Here is a 20019-nt window from a genome sequence, read left to right as displayed (position 1 = left end):
CTCGACGGGTGGCCTTAAGGATTGATCAGGATTCGAAGGAACTCGACGAGTCACTTCGATGACTAGGCGAGTTGGAATGTGTTCCATGGACTCGGCGTGTGGCCGAGTGTACTCGGTGAGTTGAGGTCAACATGGACTGCTGACCTTGACTAAGGATTTTGACATTGATCAGGAATCACTAAGAGGTTATGGGGTTTCTCATAGGAGTAAGAACTTATGAGTATATTGTGTTATGGTTATAGGTGGTGGAGCCGGTGTCAAGTGATCCGATAGTTGGAGTTTGCATTTCGAATCGACATCTGCAAGGTGAGTTATCCTCACTATATCGATAGGGTCTACGGCACCAAGGCCGGCCCTTTATGATTTACATCCTGGTTTAGGATGGTTGCTTTGTTATTGTCATGTTAGATTTCATCCTGGTTTAGAATGGGTGTTACGTGATTGCTATGTTAGAATTCATCCTGTTTAAGATGGTTGTTATGCTAGAGATCGGTTAGATCGGTTGTCATGGTATGCTACATATGATTATGATCTGTTAGATCGAAATCAGGATAGATAGTATGTTATGCTTTTATGATCCGTAAGGATTGGTATGTTAGTGACGTCTTAGGTCGATACTCTAGTTACGAGTGAAACTCTGTGATTGATGGTAAATGAGATAGATATGTTTACTATGTGTATGTGCCAGTATATGATAGTATGCGTACATGGTTAGTTGTTGGTTGGTTGGGTTGAGGCGGTCCTGCTTTGTGCTGAAGGCCAACACACCTTCTGAGCGGTCCGGGGAGACTGTAGGCCCACGCGGCGGACCAGTCATACCGAGGCTCGGGATAGATTCAGATAGACTGTAGGCCCAGTAGGGCGTACCAGTCCGGCCGATGGCCCAGTATGTATGTTGTTTGATTGATCTTTATGGCTATGGTTTCTGCCAGTGTGGTATTGGTATTTTGGGGGTAGCTCGCTAAGCCCTCGGGCTTACAGTTTTCAGTTTATTGTTTCAGGTATTTCAGGAGAGCGAGGGAAGGCAAAGGCGTGACCGTACCGCTCCTCATCCTTATGATCTATTTTGGGACACTCTGATGATAAATGAATTGGAAATGTTTTGTAAAAACAATTACTATTTGACTCTTGTGTTAGTATTAAAAGTTTAAATTTGGCGTAAATTGTATGGGTGTTACACCTAGTGTGACACCTCAAATGGTTCCCACAACATCAAATGCATTTGGAATAACTTAGAGAGAAAGTAGAACACTTCAAAATCGGCTTTCCCTCACTTGTTTCACTAGTCGCCGATTTCTTCAATAATAAGATCATTATATGGTTAGTCACAATTAGGGTAAACCCTAATTGTCATGGCTTTCCATTTCCTTGGATCCATGGGTTCAAATACACCATGGAGCATCCTATGGGTTTTAGCCCAACTTGATAATCCATGAAGCATTAGCCCGCTATATAAGTATGGATGAGTTACACAATCAACCCATATATTTAATTAGTCTTCTTTTGATCACTTAATTAATTCTTGATCAATACTAATTAAATAATCTTATTAATATATTAGAACTTATAATATATTAATAAACCTTAAGGGTTACTTCTCTCATTTTAGTCTATCCAACGCATGATGTCATGCAACCCAAATGGACCATGCCGAGTCGGGTCAAGTCTTACCAATTATAGTTATGGACTTAGAAATTAATCCAACACTATGATCATAGGTGGTGGAGCCTGTGTCAAGTGATCCGAGAGTTGGAGTTTACCTTCCGAGTCAACATCTGCTAGGTGAGTTATCCTCACTATATCGATAGGGTCTACCGCACCAAGGCCGGCCCTTTAGTTGTTATTGTTATGGTATGCTACATGTGATTATGATCTGTTATATTGGAATCAGGGTAGACAGTATGTTATGCTCTTATGATCCGTAAGGATTGGTATGTTAGTGACCTGCTAGGTCGGTACTCTAGTTACAAGAGAATTCTATGATTGATGATCAGTGAGATAGATATGTTTGATGTTTGTGTATGCCAGTATATGATAGTTATTCGCACATGGTTACTTGCTTGTTGGTTGGGTTGAGGCGGTCCTGCTTTATGCTGAATGCCAACATACCCTATGAGCGGTCTGGAGAGACTGCAGGCCCACATGGCGGGCCAGTCATGCCGAAGGCTCGGGATAGATTCAGATAGACTGTAGGCCTAGTAGGGCGGTCCAGTCAGGCCGATGGCCCAGTATGCATGTTGATTGATTGCTTGTTACTGATATGGCATTGTCAGTGTGGTATTGGTATTTTAGGGGTAGCTCACTAAGCCCTCGGGCTTACAGTTTTCAGTTTATTGTTTTAGGTACTTCAGGAGATCATGGCAAGGCGAAGGCGTGATTGTACCGCTCCTCATACTTATGTGATGATTTTTGGACACTCTGATGGATATTGATTTGAAAATATTTTTGTAAACGATGCTATTTGATTGTTATTTATGATTGAAAAAGTTTAAATTTGGTGTTAAATTTATGGATGTTACAGTAGGTCATGCGAAACTGGTTGAAGTAGGGTGTGAATGAAGAATGATGTCAATCGCCAGCTCTTAATTGAAGTTAACATTTAACTTCAGCAGGCGGTCAACATATCTTTGCATCTTTTGTAGATGAGCAGTGACATACTCTCCGTCTCTCATCTTGGTCATGATCATTAAAGTGATGATCTCGTACCTCTCCTGCCTTGAACTTTGGTGGTACCTTTCAAGCAAGTCCTGATGCATTTCGTAGGGATAGAAGTCGTCGTAAGACTTTTGGAGTTCAACAGTCATGGTTTCTAGCATGATGTAATGGACCTTCGTGGCATCACGCTCATGGACCTCAAAGGCAGCGATCTCCTCAGGAGTGGCAGTGTTAACATCCACCATTTTCAGCTCTTTTTCGAGGACATACTCCTTGTCCTCGTAATGGGTGACCATCCTTATGTTGCGGATCCAATCGTTAAAATTGTTTCCGTCGAAGGTCATTCTCCTACATAAGTTCATGAGTGAGAATGAGCCGGAAGAGTTTGAGCCAGAAGCGTTGTTGTTCAAGTTCGACATCTGAAAAGGAAAAGAGACAAATATTGATTAGATAAGAATCCCCAATTAAACACCCAAATGAGAAATTAGGGCTAGGATCCAACAACATTATTTTCAATTTAGAAGAGGGATGTCGTAGTCTAAACAACAAATAATTTGAAGGTAAGTCAATGACGATTCACTAATTTCCACCATGAAAAACAAAAGAAAATTAAGTTTTAAATGTATTGAAAACTCCTAGATCTTTTGAGATTCATTGAACATTTCAATGGCATTTTAAACCTCGATATACCCCTCAATTTTTTGACTGGGATACCGAGGATTACAAATAGGGTGTGAATAACCATGCAAATATACATGGTGCCCTCAATGTTACAGTCACCTAATCAATGTGTCGGTTAACCACACACGCTCCATTGATCTATGACTAATCTTGAGTCACCCTTTTCCACCTTTTCTTAGAGCCAAATTAGTGTGTCGGTTAACCACACACGCTCCACTAACGTCTTAGCAAGGGTACAAAGTGTAATTTCATGGAATAGCATCAAATTCACATTTTGCCTAAAGTAACTAAGATTGGGAATTTTGTAAAAACCTTTAGTTAATATATATATATATATATATATATATATATATATATATATATATATATATATATATCATTATACTTTTAATTAGGAAAGAGTTGCCCTATCCTACTCGTTCGGCTAACGACCTCCACTAATCAAGGAAGCGGTGGGTGAGAGTGGACACCCATTAAACGGCTATTTTATAGGTCATAACCTTATGCCCCCTTATAGATCGGTTTCGTAAATGAGGCCTACTAATGGTAAGACTAGCATTTATGTCATACATATATAATAATTATTCTTATCATATTATAATCGGGTGAATTTTAAACTTGTAAAATTCTAGGGTTTAGAATTTAATTATTTCAAAATTAAACTTTTAATCCAAAAACTTAAATTCCAAAACTTGAAGGCAAGTTTTGAAACATTTCAAAACTATCTAGATCAAAATTCAAATAAATAATTAAACAATTAATTTTGGTGATTATCTGATTTTGACCTAATCCAATTTCATGCAAGATAATTGACCAAATAATTCAAATAATTAACATTTATCATATAAGGAAATAATTATTCAATTAATTTGAAATTATTTTTTATTTTTGCAAGGATAATCACATAATATTAATAAAATTCGTATTTTATCAAATAAAAACGTTTTTGTAATTATCCCATAGCAAAATAGGCATAAAATCCCAAAATTCTCTCTGTCTGACAGCCTGACTCGCCGAGCCCTTTACAGAACTCGTCGAGTTCATCCTACTCGTCGAGTACCTCTTTGGGCTCGACGAGCCTGTTAGAAAGATAGCCAAATATTCGATTTTAAGCAATGAATAAAGGCACTATGCATCAAGTACAATAGAAACCAAGCAAAGCTCTGATACCACTGATGGGTTTTGAGCAAAAGAACATCATATGTGCACATGCAAAACCCTAAAGATTTAGATCTAGGTTTATCTATTGTACATGCAAATTTATCCAAAGCTCCTAAACCCTAATCTAGCATACATTGAAATTGAGATCTCTAACAAAACTAGTTTAGATGATACCTTTCAATAGTTGCAAGAATCTTCAATCTTCAAGAAACTTAGTGTCACAAGTATAACACCTCTAATGGCTCTCAAACACCACAAGCAAGAAGATGATCTAGACGATAGAGGAGAGAGGCAAAATTTCGACTATAGTAACTCTAGGGTTTCTTGGTCTAGCCGAAACTGAAGCCCTGGGGTCCCTTAAATAGCTGAGTTGCTAGGGTTTTATTCAAAACCCCAATTGGATGACTTAGGCCCTAAGCAGCTTAAGAACCTTCTGGAATGAGGTCTCCTTGGACGAAATTAGAGTGGGCTTCCACTCCTAATTTCGTCCCCCTTATGCCCATGAGGGTTCACAACCCAAAATCAACTATCTTAGAATTGACAATTCATGTCCCTCTTATTTAATTAATCTCTTTTAGCCACATAATTAATTCTTAACTAACTCTTGACCAATATTAATTAAACTATATGAATTTTCTTTTAATATATTATTCATATAATATATTAATAAACCATAATAACCTCTCTCTCTCCTTAAATCATCATGTCCAGTTGCTTTGGTGAAGGCAACCCAAAAGGACCATGCACAACCGGGTCAAATACATACCAAATATAGTTATGGGCTTAGACACTAATCTAACAATAAGGAATGTGTAAATCAGATTTATAACGAAGAAGTTATGATCCATTAAAGTTACTTTATTCGACCCGATACGGTAACATGCATCATAAAAAGTAAATTTTTGTTAAGTTACCTTTTAGCCTTAGTGATCAAAACAAAAGTCGTAGTACTTGTTAAACCGAGAGCATGCATATAGAGAACGTCCAAATCTGACTTCATGAGAGTAAGTTATGATTTTTATGAGATTCAGCGTAGCAGTATACGACTCAGAAATTGAATATTAGATCAGTCGATTTTTAGCCAAAATGATCTAAACGATAATTAAAGATCTCGTTATGTAACACCCAAGATTTTGAAAGCCAAGAAAGTAAAGGAAACCCTAAATTTAGGAGGGACTCGGCGAGTCCAAGGAAGGACTCGGCGAGTCGGAACGGGATCCGGGTCGAGGAGTAAGTGACCAACTCGGCGAGTCGGCCAAGTGGACTCGGCGAGTCTGTTCTGTGAGAGGAAAACCCTAAATCCGGGGCTTGGAGCCTATTTAAACGTCTTAATCTTTTTCCTAGGGCTCCTTTACTGTCTCTCACACCGAGAACGCCGCACCCTAAGCCTCCATTATGTTCATTCAAGCTTTTAGCCATTTTTGAGTGGTTTTAAGGAAGAAGAAGGAGTGGGAATCTTTGAAGCATCAAGGAGTGGTCTTGGATCCGAAGTTTGGGGAGCATTTCAGAGCATTTGAAGGTATTAAGTCGTTTCTCTCCTCCAGGTTTTCCTTGGTTATCAGTTTTGGGGGTTTTAAGCCATGTTTAAGATCAATCTCGAGCTTGAGGTCCAGATCTGAGGTTGCTACCTCAGATCCATGCTTGTTTTGGTTTAGAATCCCGTAAAGTATCAGCCATTGGGTGGAATTTGGAGCCTCTTGGTCTTAAACCCTAGTTATTAGTGCATTTTGCCTAGATCTCCCTCTCTACACGTAAAGTTTGCAACTTTACGTGGGGAATAGGCTTGGGAAGGGTAGATCTACAGTTTGGAGTTCATGCATGACTCGGAAGTCCTCTACATGTAAGTGGATCTTAATGGAGTCGGCGAGTCCTTCGAGTGGACTCGGCGAGTAGCTTGAAGATGAGGAGGAACTCGACGAGTGGGATGAACAGCTCGTCGAGTCGGATGAAGCTAGGCATGAACTCGGCGAGTTGGATGAACAACTCGGCGAGTTGGATGTAGATTGTCGTGTGCTCGGCGAGTCTGTTCTTAGACTCGGTGATTCAGGTCGCGTGGTCCCAAACCCTTCGAGTTGAGTCTCGAGTCAGCGAGTCAAGCCAGGACTCAGTGAGTTGGACAGGACAGGAATCGGGAATCAGTAGACTCAGCGAGTCAGGGGCTGACTCGGCGAGTAGAGTTGCGAGTGGAAGGACTCTGGAATTATGAACTCGGCGAGTCAGTAGGGTGACACGACGAGTAGGGTTGACCTGGAAGGTTGACTTTGACCAGGACGTTGACTTTGACCAGAGTTGACTTGGTTGACCTTTGAAAGTCAGTTAGACTAAGTGTTATGTTGATATTGGTAGCTCGGGGAGCTAGCGGAGCAGCAGTTCGGAGTCAGTGGTCAGGTAGCGGTCAAAGGGGTTAGCAGCAGCAGTTCAGCAGTATCAGGTGAGTTTCCCTTTGTATGAATGCGTCTACGGCCACAATGCCAGCCCATGTAGTTATGAGTAGAAGACCTGGGGGTTAGCCCTAGGCACAGTATGCTAGTATGATATTCGGACGAGGTCCAATGATAGAGGGCGGGTGCCCAAGGAGCGGTTTATGTGATAGTTTATACTTGTTGTCTGTGTGATACTTGTATGTGCCTGGTAGGGAGGTGAGTGAGGGCGAGGTCCTGTATCTCACCAATAGCAGAGTGTGGATGGTGTTCCACATCTTAGTAGCAGCAGAGCAGGGGCGAGGCCCAAGTTAGGAAAGGAGTGAGGGTGGGCTGGGCCCGTATCTCACTATCAGCAGGAGTTTGGACGAGGTTCCATGACTCATTAGTAGCAGGACACGGGCGGGGCCCAGAGATAGGCGAGGCCTTAGAGCAAGAGTTGTTATTATATGTAATGTTATGTGATATGTTTATGTGCTATTATATGTTAGTGGGCAAGGCCCTATGACAGGCGAGGCCTAAGTGAAACAGATCTGTATCCGAGCGGGGCTCGAAGCCAGGCGGGGCCTGGAGCGGCGGGGCCGTTGTAGCGGGCGAGGCCCGAAGTAGAGGGCGAGGCCCAGGATAGCGGGCGTGGCCCAGTATGTGAAGTATATGGTTTTGCATGGTATGTGGTAAGGTGGGGAACTCACTAAGCTTCGTGCTTACGATTTTCAGTTTTGTTTTCAGGTACTTCCGGTAACGGAGGGAGGAGCTCGGGGTGATCGCATGGCACACACCATAGATTAGTCAGCCTGGGAATGTTTACTCTGATAATAAACATGTATTTTGAAAACTTATACTCAGATTATGTTTTGGAATGACGTCTTGTTTAAAGTAATGTTTTATTAAAAAGAAATTTTTGGTCTTGAATTTTGGGATGCTACACGTTAATAGAAGTTCAATGTATAAAGACAGTAAAAAACGGACGTCGGATGATAAATTTATGCATTTTATACAAGATTTAATAGTCTAAGCCTTTGTGAAATAAATAAAGTCAAAATTAGCTAACTAAGTCTGAAGGAAAGTTGTAGACTCGGTCGATAGCTACGCATGGATATAAAGAACGTAAAAAACAGAGCATGTATGAAGAAGTTATGGAATTTTGAAGTTTGAGATTTATTGCGCTCGTGTGCGCCTTGCGCACAACCTTCTAGAAGCCAGCCACATCACCCTACATAAAGTTGGACACGTATCAACACGCTTGAGGAGCTACATCTACCATGTGCACGGTGCGCATGTCCCTTGCGTGATGCGCAGGTCTAGGTTCCATACTATAAATAGCTCATTTGGGCTCCTTCCATTCCCCACATCTCCTCTACAACTCTCTTTCGAATTCTACTTCTTTAGCTTCGGGATTCTTATAGTACTTAGGATATTTTGGCAAGTTCTGAGGTCCCTACGAGCCCAGTATCTAGTAGCTATTAGCCTAAATTTCTGCTAGATTAATTTCTAGAATTTTTGTCTAGGGAATCCTTGTAAGTTAAATTACAATCTATCTCATTTTAGTGTAATTTATATTTAAATTCATAGTCGTTGTTATGAATTTGTAAATAAGAACTATCGGTAATTCCAAGTTATAATATTGATTGATCTACTTACGTAAGAGGTGACTAGAATTGTCATGTTGGTTTGGTTGTTGTATTGTAGAATATCTATTATGTTGAAATAGTCATGCCTCCCAACTGTCTTGCCTGGCTGATCCTTACTTGATAGAACTATTGGTATTCATTGGAATGATTGAGAGGTATAGACTATTTTAAGTCACGTATAATATTAGACTAAGACTTAGTGGTAATGATATTAGGTTACGTCAAAGGAAAAGTCAGTTGCTAGAAGTGAAGTGTTGTCTGAGTTTTGAGACATCAATTTAACACGTTAGTGCATATTTAGTTTCATCGTACACATAGATATAAATTATTCAAGATAATTACATGTTATATGTGCCTATTATCTGTATCTATGGTAGGTGAATGAGTTATACATATTTTACTTGATTTAAATTGTATATGTATTTTATACTTATAAATATCTTGGGTAGAGATGGCTAGATAAAAGATGATATAGATAATGAGAGATGAAAGATGTAATAGATGATGAGAGGCCTTAAATTTAAAGATGATATATTTGTCTAGTTAAGTATATATGACGACCACAAACTATTCTAGACAGTCTAGTGGAACGCTAGAAGGCTCGCAACTTGTAGGTGTTTTTGAACTAAGTGTTCACCAGGTGTACTCCATCCCCCCCCCCCCCCCCACATGGTTTCCTTATTGAAATATAATGTTAAGGAATCCCTGAGAATTATTGTCTATCCCGAAGATAATCCTTAGGATAGGTCCCTCAAATTAGATGATTTAGGGACAGAGAGTGAGGATAATGAGAATGGGTAATCAGGTAGAATGATTTGATAAGATATATAATTAAAAGAAATTAATTATTATGGGTTGAAAACCCTATGTGCTCACCAGGTTTCCAAGTCCGACCCGCTCAGTTTCATGCATTACAGGTTCTGGTACGAGATCACATGTGTGATAAATGATGAGAGATTTATGGATTATAGGCTAAAAGAATAATAGATGTTTGTAAGGCTTATATTATTTCCGTTTATGCTTACGTACTATATTGACGATGAAATCTCAATACTTTTAATATAAATAAAATACATTTCTTATGAATTGTTTTGATAATATCATTATCATGTTTTTGGGAACAAATTCCGCAATAATATTCTTTAAAAATGATACTCTGATTTTAAATAAGCATAAATAAATTGGTTTTTCCTGGCCGTGAAATTAGGGATGTCACACAAGGTGCGCGACGCGCACTCAATTTTTGAGCTATAAATAGGTGACGATTTCATTCAGTTTTCTTCATTCCTGGAGTGGCTGAGATATAGAGCTTTCAGATTGCCCACATAATTCCTGGTTTTTGCTAGGATTCCTATAAGTTAAGTTATGCTTTTAGTGTAACTTATATTTATATTCATAGTCGTTGTTATGGATATATAAATAAGACTTATCAGTAATTCTAGTTATAATGTTGATTGATCTACTTACAGGAGATGTGTGTAGAATGGCCACGTTGGCTTGGTTGTTGAATTTCAGAAAGGCTATACACTTAAATGATCATGTCTCCCGACTGTTTGGCCTGGCTGATACTTATTTGATAGAACTTTCGGTATTCATTGTGATTAGTGAGGGATCTAGTTTTCACAACCACGTCATCATGCAAATTAATAAGATAAAGTATTATAGATTAATACTTGTTAGGCACACTATCCATTAATTGAATCGCTAGTAGAATCGCCCAGATAGTTGTGAATATCCCGAGTAATTGTCCAGGTGAGTTATCTTACTATACTATGTGTTACAATATATATATATATATATATATATATATATATATATATATATATATATATATATATATATATATATTCATGTATGTTATGACATAGGAGCTAATAAAGTAGAGCTGATAGTATAGCTTCTATATGCCTATATTAGTAGAATTTGATGTATAGTCTCTAAATATGATTATGCAGGTCAAGCAGGGCCGGTCATGTAATTTGGGTGGGTCTCATTATGTATGTTGGGCGGAGCCCATTATATAGCTTAGGTGGGGCAATTTGTATGCATGTATATGTATTTTGATATATAATATCTTGGAGAACTCACTAATCCTAGTGTTTACCCAATTGTTATAAATGTTTTTCAGGTACTTCTTGAGAACGGGAAGGTTCGACTGTACATACGTGCATTCGCAATCATGTTTCCACATTATACTCTAATGTAATTGAATATTTTAATAAATTGAAATAAAAATTTTGGGTTGGAAATCGGGATGTTATATATATATATATATATATATATATATATATATATATATATATATATATATATATATATATATATATATATATATATATATATATATATATATATATATATATATATATATATATATATGAGACAAAAACAATGTTATCATGTAGATAAAAGCTACTTCTATTTTTTAACATCTTAAACAATAAAAGTCTATAAAATGACGATATGTTTTTTCTCTGTCAAATCCAGAGGTTTTTTTTTTTTATTTTATTTTTTATTTTTTATTTTTAACAAAGTAATGTATTTTAAAAAGATATTTACCAAATTGTGTGATTTTGAAAATATCTATCATTTAGGTTAAATTTTATGCAAAATCAAAATTAAATGGTAAAAATAAAACTAAAAAAATTGACTTATCAAAGTAATTACATTTTCTTTTTGTCCATATTTGCTTGAAATATTTTTTGTACACGTCTAGGTAACGACTTGATGAAAGTGTTTACATAGATCGGATGTAATTTGATACAATCGGTCATAATAATCATATTTGAACATTTTCAAAAAGTTCATTACGTAAATGTATACAAGAGAAAATGATTATCCATATGTGAACAAAACATAAAGATAATTACCAAGTCAATTTTTCAAAGATTAAAATGCGTGGCTGATGCTTTTTATCTTGTAGTTCCTACTATAATTATAAAATAAACCCGCAGCATGTATTTATTATCAGAAAATAAATAAATAAATAAAATATATTCAATTTTACTACCAAAAGGTATAAAAGTATATGCACATACCCTCATTAGCGAGTTTATATATATTTATGGTGGGTCACCTGACCCATCTTTTTTTTTTCAACAAGTTATATATAATAAATTACTATGACCTACCATAGAAATATCATCTTATTATTTTTGGCAAAATATACAATTTTAGAGCCCTTATTGTATGTAATAATTGTCCAATATTTTTAGGATATAATCCAATATATATAGCCTAATACAAATTAAACTAAAAGAAAAAAGTTAACCCGACTAAAGAACGGTTTTCACCGCAATGCATGAAGCTTCTACACTTCTTTCAAATCGCCGATCATATTGCCCGTTTGCACACCGTAGGTAAATTACTTTTGTTAATTTTGTGAACATTAAGTAAAATATATGGTTTTTATTTCTAATTTTGTGAGATTAAATTTGTTAGTTTTGGAATTCTAATTCCACCATCGATTAGTAGTGATTCACAAATCATGCTTCACTATACGTTTGGTTCATTAATTTTGTGAATAATTTATTGTGAATTTTTTTTCATTGTTTTAATTGATCTGTTCCATGAATATAAATAGAGCTTTTCATTTTTTTGTTTATATGATTTAATCCGATCTGAACCCGCAATAGTATTTTTTTAATAGTTTTTTTATCGGTTTTATTTAAATAGTGAACCATATAGTTTTAGGTTCTAGACTTGCCACTGCATACCCGCTTCCAAGTTTCAAACTCCAAGTTTCAATATGGATCTGTCCTGACCATTGTAAAAAAAATCTTACGTGAAAAGTGGCATTAGCATACGAAAACGTTTTCCTCGAAATATTGTGGTAATTTAATTGAAAATAATCTTAAAAAACAGATAATATCATTAAACTTGAGTTTTTAATCATATAAGTGTTTTTGAAAAAAATATTTACCCAATGGGTATACTTTAAAACATATTTACTATAATGGGTTTTTTCTGGTAATTCAGTAAAAAAAAAAAAAAAAAAAAAAAAAAAAAAAAAAAACCACCGTGCCTAACTCATTCTTGAATTTTAACAGATATAAATTACAAAGTTTTTTGTACAAATCAATTATCCATAAATAATTCATTAATACTTGTCAAAAGTTTGAAGATCTGAATTAAAGAAATTAATTAAAAATTTCAATTTGGAGCAGCATGAAAGTTTTAAAATATTAAATTCATATATTTAAATTAATTTATATTTTCTTAAACTAGGCATAAATATTAATTAAATACATCAATAGTAATAAACATACAAAATAAATATAAAGTATAAACATAAACATTTTATTTAAAAATGATAATTTTTATTATATAATAATTAATAATAAAATCTAATAATTTTTTATTCGTTCAAAAAAAAACTATTTATCGTTGCCACTTTGCGCGACACATCTAATATTAATTGATAGATATTCATGATATAAGTCTAGTTCTACATATGGGAAGATCAATTATTTTATCGGTTTGTTGATTAAAGATGGAATCATAGTGTGTATCCAAAACGTTATGGTCGTTCATTTTAAAATTAAGTTTACGAGAGTTATTTTAACAAAATATCGTTTGAGTTCAATGATTTTTCATAATAAATATTAAATCTTAGATAAATATACAGGTCATACCATAAATCATTTTTGCATTTCAAACTTACAAAGCAACGCTACGAATTTAACCAAGATTAGATATATGATTATATCATTTATTAAATACTTCTATTCACATAACAAAAATTTCATTTTAAAAAATATTTTATAATAGATTGAATTTCACGTGTGACAAATTCTAAAAAAAAAAACAAAATGGACAAAATATTTTGACATACAATATCAAAACGTGTCTCAGTTAAAAATTTATTTCTTATGTACATTCTATCTATTTCTCAGATATAAAAAACTACAAAATTTCCAACTTCTTCACCAACAAATGTAACTCCCAGCTCAAATAGTCAAATACACGATGCAGATTCCTATTATAATAATAAATTTATACGAAGGGATGTTTTTTGTTTATGATATAATAAGTAGGGGGTGATTTTTGAAAATTAATATCATAGAGTGTATTGGTATCATGTCAGCCATTAATTTGACATAAAAATATATCAGCCATTAATTTGATAAGATATGATTACACGATAAAAAAATAAGCTTTATCTAAATTTTTAAAATGTATTTGTATTGTGTAATTATGTCGTGTCTCTCACATATTCTTGTCTGAAATTATCTGGTCTTCGATAAATAGACAACATCTGCTGACTCGGCAAATAGGGATGGTTACGTGTCCATGGTTGTTGCAGCTCAGAAGAAAGCGCGTGTGAAAATATGGAGTGGGGTCCCCATCTGCAAGGTCCGGAAAGAAGCGAAGCACATGGAGTTACTGCCACGTCATCGGTCTGGGATAACGTGTCACGTAGTCACGTTGATAAGTGTTGTATACTTGTATCTATCCCGGCTTTTAGGTTTTAAGTTTTAACGCTACTTGTACACGTTCCTGTTTCTGCCGACTTTCTTGGACCAATTTTTATTTTATTTTTTGATTACTTTTTATTTTTGTTCTGCCACTTTGTATATTATATATTTTCTTTGGTTTTTACATTTACTTTTAGAAAACTAAATCTAGCAAAACAAACTATGTTTATAGTTTTAAATAATCAACTATAAATTTATATAATACAATTAAAAAAATTGTAGAAAAGATGTAAAACTTTCATTGTTTATAAATAATTAGATATGAGCGGTATGTTACACATGTTATTTATAAAAGGTTATATATAAAAATATAAAAGTTACATCAAATTATTGAGTTAGACAATGTATGTGGATGAATAATTTTCACACTTGAATAATTTTCTTACCTATTGAATTATTATTTTAATGATGTATGAATAGAATGTTATGTAACATAAACTAGTGGGTGAGCCTCTGGTGAACCACGGGTCACCTTTGTAGCAACGAGATGCGTTTTGTTTTATTCACAAAGGATGACGATGAGAAAAAGATGACAAAACGAAGCACAAATCGATAGATGGAAAAGGGACAAGATAAAGGTAAAAAATGGTCAAAGAGACTGAAAATGAGAAATATTAAAACACGTGTGGCAAACTCGGAATGAAATATAAGCGGTAAGACGAAAAAATGGAGAAAAAGAAAGCCAAAATAGTCAAAGGGACTTAAAGTGACAAATATTAATAGATATGTGGCCAATCTCTAATTACAACATATTAGGGATTAAAATTGTCAAACTATAAAAAATGTCGTGGCAAAATGTTGAAAGATACAAAATAATGGGATTTGAAGTGGCAAATATTAAAAGACATGGGTCAATCTCTAATTACAACATGTTATGGACTAAATTGCCAAACTATACAAAGTATTGTGGCAAAATCTTGAAACAAATAAAATATGGATTAAAATTATAAAACTATAAAAAGTATTGTCACAAAATCTTAAAACATACAAAAATATACTATTACTAGTGACCATGTCTATTAATATAGTATAGTAATACTCATTAAATGTAAAGAGAAACGCACACCATCTTGAATACAATCTTCTAAGGGGATGTTTGTTTGGCAGAAATGGAATGGAATTCGAGGGAAAAGGATTCCAATTCCTTCGAATTCCTGTGTTTTATTCATATTTAAGGGAAGGAAAAAGAATCCTAAATGAAATATTTTTCCTTCAAATGAAGGAAAGTTCATTCCTTTACCATCTTAATGGAATTAATTCCTTCATAACATGGAAAGTAGCAGATTACGATATTGCCCTCACTAAACATGATTCATCAGGTAAACCTATCCTATTCATCTCATTCGCGTGCAACAGACAACCTTTCTTATGCACTGCGTCTTCTCCACTTCGTCACATCCATTGTCTGACGAGCTTCATCACAGGTGATTTCTCTTTCTCTCTTTCTCTCTCTCTCTCTATGTGTGTGTATCTCTCTCTATCTCCATCTCCCCCTCTCTTTAATCACATCTTACATTCAAACCAAACAACCCCTTTTGAAGTCGACCCCAAATGCGGCTACTGTGACATCGCTAGAGGGTTTCTTTTTCTTTAATCGCAACTGTGACCCTATTGATATGAGAAGTTGAAAAAAAATCCCTTTCTTTCTCTTCAATCGATGCTAATAACACTTTTATGGAATTAATCTTGCTCTAAAGTTGTTTACTTCAGAGGAATGTGAAAAAAAACATGCAGTTTCTTGCCTAATCTTCTGCACACAACTCGTTTTTAGTTTAGATGCATGTTATTTCGTTTTGAGTTATTTGCCTTATATGAACTTAGTTTATCTCTATCTTTCTTTAATGTGTTTGGTTAATATTGATGGGTTTTAGCCATAAGAACTTTCCTATGTGCGCATGCAAAACCCTAATGCTTGGATCTAGGCTTTCTAATAAATATGCTTTGAATCCAAGACTTCTAATTACTAATTAGGTTAAATAACAACATTGAAACAGATCTAGAATCATACCTTTGAGTTCCTTGTTGATCTTGAGGTCTTGGAGCTTCTAGAGTCACAAGTTTCACTCCTCTAATGGCTTACAAACACCAATAGCAAGAAGAATGATTTAGGAGAGAGGAGAGGGAGGAATTTCGACCAGGGTTCTCTTACTTAATCAGAGGTGTCGAATTCCCTATGCCATGGGGTCTATTTATACTTGTAGACTCCTTAAGGGTTACAACCTAAACCCTAATTGGATAATCTTCTCTTAAGGCTATCCAAATCCATTCCATAGATAAGCATATGGACGATTTTAGCTATCCAAAAGCTCTTAGAATTCGTCCAAGGCATATCCTAATGGATTTACAGTCTAAAGCTTAACTATCAAACAATTGACAGTTTATACCCCTTTATTTAATTAATCTCTTTAAGTCACCAAATTAATTCTAATTAATTCTATGACTTATATTAATCAAATAACAAATATATTATTCATTATATTATTCACATAATATATTAATAATATTTACTCTCTCTTAATAAATCATCTTATCAAGTTGCTATGGTGAAGGCAACCCAAAAGGACCATGCACAACCGGATCAAATACTTGCCTAATATAGTTGCAGCCTTAGACACTATTCCAACAGTCTCCCACTTGGATAAGTCTAGTAACTATATGCACAAGTACAATTCGGTTTGCAATCGTAGCTCTCAAAGACGCTGTCAAACTCTGATCTAATCAATCTTGTCCTTTAGATAAGGGAACGTACAGTCCTCTGTTAGATATCATGCTGACAATCCTATGGAATGGTTAGTCACGCATTTAGGTTTCTCGATCTCTGATTTATTTGACATAGAACTTAATCGAACACATCAATTCAGTTCTGACCGGGCCCGGCACATAAGTCAAATCAAATCATCGAGCGGCCGAGATATCGCTTTTACCTTCTTAGATAAAAGTTACAGATAAACTTCGACTTATATGCATTTACTTATTCATTTACCAACTATACACAACAATACGTTTTATAACATCAAGTTACTGATGTGTTTTCGTATTATCAATGTACAATCAATTAACAAATAATAAACCATATATCTAGGTTTTAAGACTATATGATATTATCGTCTTGCGATCACCTTTTATATCGTATTCCATAAGGTCATTCCAGCAAGCGCGGGTTTATTCCAATGCTCAAAACTAGTTCATAAGCACTCATGAACGTCGCAGCAATCCTTTGCTATGTCTAACACCATTTAGACATTCTACACACCAATTCATGACAATCTTCATTCATATCTACTCCCAACATATGAACGATTGTGGACCATTTGAATAATTCGATTATTCCTAATAAAGTCAATTATTCTGGAAGTCAAAACATGCAAAGTGAAACAATAGCTAAACAATTAACATAAGATAGTAACATTACTCATAAATAAAACTCCTTTATTTAATCATCAAATGTCAATTACATTTATCTATTACACGTTTCTAATACTATCTAATCTATGCTAATATCATCCTTTAGCCCAATACTCCTAGCATGCTGCAAGTGCTTAACCCTACTCAGTCCCTTCGTAAGCGGATCTGCTGGGTTATCTTCTGATGATATCCTCTTTACTACGAGTTGTCCTTCTTCTACACGATGTCTGATGAAGTGATATTTTCTGTCGATATGTCTTGATCTACCATGATCCCTCGGTTCCTTGGTCAAGGCAACCGCTCCTTCGTTATCATAGAAAATCTCCATGGGCTCCTTTATGGCATGTACGACTCCAAGATCACCGATGAAGTTCTTTAGCCATATTGCCTCCTTCGACGCTTCGCTCGCTGCAATGTACTCTGATTCGCACGTTGAATCAGCTACGGTTTCCTGCTTGGAACTCTTCCATGTCACTGCTCCTCTATTTAGGGTAAAGACCCAGCCCGACTGCGAAGGGTAGTTGTCCCTATCGGTCTGAAAACTGGCGTCACTATACCCTCGCACCTTCAAGTCATTACTCCCTCCGAGGACTAAGAACCATTCCTTCGTCCTCCGAAGGTACTTAAGGATGTTTTTCACCGCAATCCAATGTGCTTTGCCAGGATTCCCTTGATATCTGCTAACCATGCTCAAAGCGAAGGCTACATCATGGCGAGTACAAGTCATAGCGTACATGATTGAGCCGACTGCGGAAGCGTATGGTACTCGGCTCATTTCTGCTATCTCAGCTTCGGTACTCGGACTTTGAGTCTTACTCAATTTGGCATTACTTTGTATTGGTAGTTCTCCCTTCTTTGAGTTTTCCATACTAAAACGTTTTAGTACTTTCTCTAAGTAAGTATTCTGACTAAGTCTAATTAGTCTCTTACTTCTTTCTCTTACTATCCTTATTCCCAAAATGTAAGAAGCCTCTCCGAGGTCCTTCATAGCGAAGCACTTCCCGAGCCAGGACTTAACTTCCTGCAGAGTCGGGATGTCGTTTCCTATGAGTAATACGTCATCGACATATAGAACGAGGAAACTTACTATACTCCCACTGGCTTTGACATATACACAAGATTCGTCTTCGCTTCGTACAAATGCAAACTCTTTGACTTTATCATCGAAGCAAAGATTCCATCTGCGAGACGCTTGCTTAAGTCCATAAATGGACTTCTCAAGCTTACACACTCTATCCGGATGCTTCGGATCCACAAACCCCTCTGGCTGAGCCATGTAAACATCCTCAGCCAACTTTCCATTAAGGAAAGCGGTCTTGACATCCATTTTCCAAATCTCATAATCATGAAATGCGGCAATTGCTAGCATCACTCTAATAGATTTAATCTTCGCAACTGGTGAGAAGGTCTCATCATAGTCAACTCCGGGAGTTTGAGTAAAGCCCTTCGCGACCAATCGTGCTTTATATGTGCGTACGTTCCCATCCACGTCGGTCTTCTTCTTGAAGATCCATTTGCACCCAACGGTCTTGCGTCCGGGCACGTGATCAACCAAATTCCAAACTTGGTTATCATACATGGATTGGATCTCGCTATCCATTGCCTCTTTCCACTTTACAGACTCCGGGCCTGCCATGGCTTCCTTATAGCTATTAGGTTCATCAAGGTTTACTAGTGTACCATCACTAGTATACGTGTCCCCTTCGGTAGTAATATGAAAGCCATAAAACTGGGGATGAACTCTAACTCTATCGGAACGTCTAAGAGGTAAGGATTCGTCAATCGGTTCAACCGGAGTTTCCTCCTCGGGTTGAACGCCAGCGGTAAAGGTTCCTTCATCTATCGACTCTTGAATCTCTTCAAGTTCGATTTGCCTCCCACTGTCTCCTTGACTTATGAGTTCTCGCTCTTGGAAAACTCCTCTTCTCGCAACGAAGACAACATTGTCCTTCGGTCTATAGAAGAGATATCCAAAGGATGTCTGCGGGTAGCCGATGAAAATACATCGCTCACTTCGAGGTTCAAGCTTGTCGTGAGTATCTCGTCTTACGAAAGCCTCGCAACCCCAAACCTTGATATGTGCCAACGAGGGAGCTTTCCCAGTCCACATCTCGTGAGGTGTTTTGGCAACCTTTTTAGTAGGGACTCGGTTAAGGATATGGGCGGCAGTCTCTAAGGCATACCCCCAAAAAGAGATTGGTAGCGAAGCACGACTCATCATAGAGCAAACCATATCTAATAAGGTTTGATTACGCCTTTCTGCTACACCATTCAACTGCGGTGTCCTAGGAGGCGTCAATTGTGAAACTATTCCACACTCCTTGAGATAATCGTGGAATTCAAGACTTAGGTACTCTCCTCCTCGATCGGATCGAAGCATCTTGATTTTCCTGCCCAATTGATTCTCCACTTCATTCTTGAACTCTTTGAACTTTTCAAAGGTGTCTGACTTTTGCTTGATTAAGTAGATATACCCATATCTACTATAGTTATCGGTAAAAGTCACATAGAAGCGGTTCCCATCCTTCGTGGTTGATCTAAACGGTCCACATACATCGGTATGTATTAGGTCCAATAGACCCTCGCCCC

The sequence above is a fragment of the Lactuca sativa genome, chromosome 8 (genome assembly GCF_002870075.4).
Source record: "Lactuca sativa cultivar Salinas chromosome 8, Lsat_Salinas_v11, whole genome shotgun sequence".
Lineage (NCBI taxonomy): Eukaryota > Viridiplantae > Streptophyta > Magnoliopsida > Asterales > Asteraceae > Lactuca > Lactuca sativa.
Note: the sequence above shows the minus strand (reverse complement) of the source record.